This window comes from Stigmatopora nigra, chromosome 3, assembly GCF_051989575.1.
Source record: "Stigmatopora nigra isolate UIUO_SnigA chromosome 3, RoL_Snig_1.1, whole genome shotgun sequence".
Lineage (NCBI taxonomy): Eukaryota > Metazoa > Chordata > Actinopteri > Syngnathiformes > Syngnathidae > Stigmatopora > Stigmatopora nigra.
Genome location: NC_135510.1, coordinates 13,687,101 through 13,690,276, shown reverse-complemented (window position 1 = coordinate 13,690,276; position 3,176 = coordinate 13,687,101).

Here is a 3,176-nt window from a genome sequence, read left to right as displayed (position 1 = left end):
TTTGCCAATCCTGATAAGTAGGGAAATAATCAATGTTTCCTTGTGTAAGCAAAATATACTATTGTATGCTATTAGTATATTTCTCTTCAAAGCCTTCTTGGTGAGCTGTGCCTTTGTTACTGGAAAAGTACCTGTAATTAAAGTTAATGCGAAATTATGTCAATATTGTGGGATTTACCATTTTAATAATGTCAGTTTTCTTGACTGATCTAAAACTAGAGATGGTTATACTGATTTAACTCTAAACTATTAAAACATAAAAGTGTTTTTTTGCAATGTATGTAAACTTCCTGGTCTCCTGCCCTATAAAGTTATATAACATTTAAAATGCATATCCTCTGAATCAAATTTATGTTAGTTTAAGTATTAAATGGCTTATTTAAGACCACAATAAACAATTGTTTTTTGGGGGGTGTTTGTCAGGTTGTGATTAATTTTCTAAACACAAAAAAAGGGTCATGGGTAGCCTCACATTACTGCGCTTGTGGGTTCGATCCCATGTTTGGACTATCCTATTTGGAATTTACATGTTCACCAGTTTCCTCCCACATTCCAAAAACAGTTCCACAGCAACCTACCAAAAAATGCTCCCAGTACACAATGCAAATAAAGATTTTTATATGAAACCATATACCCTGGCTATCTTTAATGTGTTTTTACTTAATTCTTGATGGGATCATATTTTCATGATTCCATTGCACCCAACCTATTACATACATTGTGTTGAGGGTTTTGGTCACTAATGTTTGAGATCTTGACAAAGGCAGACTAAAAAATTCTGGGCGTGACAAAAGATGTTTGCACATGCACAGAACGTTGATATCGCAATTTTAATGACTCTCAAAATATGACAACAATGCCAGCCGTGTTTGGTCTAGCCCAGACATAGGCAAACTATGGCCCGCAGGCCAAATACGGTTGGGCTTTTTAATCCGGACCGCCAACGTTATCCAATTTGATTTTCCCCAAGATGGCGCCGTCACGTGGAAGCCAGTGGCAGTAGCTCAGTCCACTCTTATTTGTTTTTCGTGTTTCTCAGACCCTCTATCTTTTTAAAATTATATTTTAATATTTCTTGATACATTCCTTTTTACTTTACTTTATACCTTTTACTTTAATGATGAGTGATCAGTATATTAATACGTACTTCAGTCCTTTTTTTCTGTTTATGTTTCATATGTACTGTTAACGGATGCACTTTTTTATTTGTATCGTATCTTGTGCTGACCCAGCCTGTCTGTCAAATTGTCAAAGTCAATGTGGCCCCCGGGTCAAAAAGTTTGCCCAACCCTGGCCTCTAGCCCGGGCAGGGGTGTCAAACCGGTCCTCAAAGGGCTGCAGTGGGTGCAGGTATTAATTCCAAATCAACAAGAGGATACCTTTTTGCAAGTAGAATCAGTTAATTAAAGTCAGGTGCTATTTATTTTAGAAGACACCTGATTGGTTAAAATGTTGGCACTGGATCGGTTGGAACAAAGACCAGGACCGACTGCAGCCCTCGGCGGAATCAGTTTGACACATGTGGACTCTAGCGTGACGTATCATGGCTGCGAATATCGGAACTAACCATCAAATATCACTATGTCCCTGTGTGGCATGCAAGCTAGCGCCTATTACATTAGCAGCAGCTATGGGGCAACTTAGCTCCTAAAACTTTACTTAAGCTTGTTAAATGCATTCTAATGGGAGCAACCTACAGAGATCTGTATTATATACATTTTTCTATATCTCAGAATTTGCATGTTGTCCCTGGGCTTGTGTGGGTTTTCTCTGGTTACTCCGGTTTCCTCCCACAATCTTAAAACATGTAGGGAAGGGTGATTGAACACTCCCAATTGTCCCTAGGTATGAGTGTGAGCATTAATGTTTGTCTGTCTGCCAGCCTGGAGCTCATAGTTAGCTGCGATAGGCTCCAGCACCCCCGCGACCATTGTGAGGATGAGCGATTCACAAAATGAATGAATGATTGAATATAGTATTTTCATTTAAGGTTTAGAACTGTCTGGAGCTTGTCTGGTAGCTATTATGTTGCGATCTTGAAAAAAAACCCTTCACAAATGAGAAGCTATTTTTATATTCAGAAGTTCGTCGTTTTGTACTCCACATTTATGTCAGGCACTGAAGTAACTTGAAGGTTGCTTAATTTAGGAGATTAAAAGGGGTTTTATTAGTAGTAGTTCCCAAGGTAGATAGGTAAATAAGGGTCTGTTTTTTTAGGCCTATAGTTACATCTTTTCTTATCCTATACATTCCAATAAGCAGGTTCTCTTCCACAACACTCATAATTAGAGGACATCAATCTGTGTTTCATTTAAAGCAGACCTTTAATTCTTGTAAAACTTAATTGACTGGAATGTTGTCAATGTAAAAGACATGGCAGGAGTGTTTGCCCATTGATTAGTCTTCTATTACACTGTAGTCTCTTATTAAAGAAAGCTTGTTCACACTGAACTAAAGTTAAACCACGCTTACTCAGAAGAGAAAACTATAAAATACTGCCTGCAGTCTTAATCTATAACATATTATATATAAGTATAATATCTCTCACACACAGTATATTAAAATACATTTATGCTGCTCTATTCTAGACTGTAAATAGACTATCTAATAAAATCTTTGAGATACTATAGAGACCAACATACAGTATTCACTTAGTAAATAAGTAAAAAAAGATAAACATTTAGCACCAGAACAGTAAGGAACTGTGCAACGTCTGCAGGCTTATTATGCAATATGTATAAACATTCTGACACTCTAGATTGCCCCTAAGTATGGCTGTGACTGTGCATGGTTGACCGTCTCCTTTTGCCCTGCGATTGGCTGGCCACCGATTCAGGGTGTCCCCCGCCTCTGGCCTGGAGTCAGCTGGGATAGGCTCCAGCACCCACCGCGACCCTAAAAAGGATAAAGCGGTTCAGAAAATGAGATGAGATAAATAATTATTGTGGTTTCGATTCTTTTTTTCTTTTGTTTACCTATTTCTTTCTGAAATTAGGCTCCTTTTGAGTATTTTTTTTAACTATCACAGAACTTAGCATCGCAAATGGTGCACTATTTGGGAATTAGAAGAAATAATAGAGGGGAAAATTTACAAAATTCAAAATTACAACTTCCAGGCTCATTATCGTTCATTAACACCCCACCCCCCCCCCCACACACACACACACACACACACA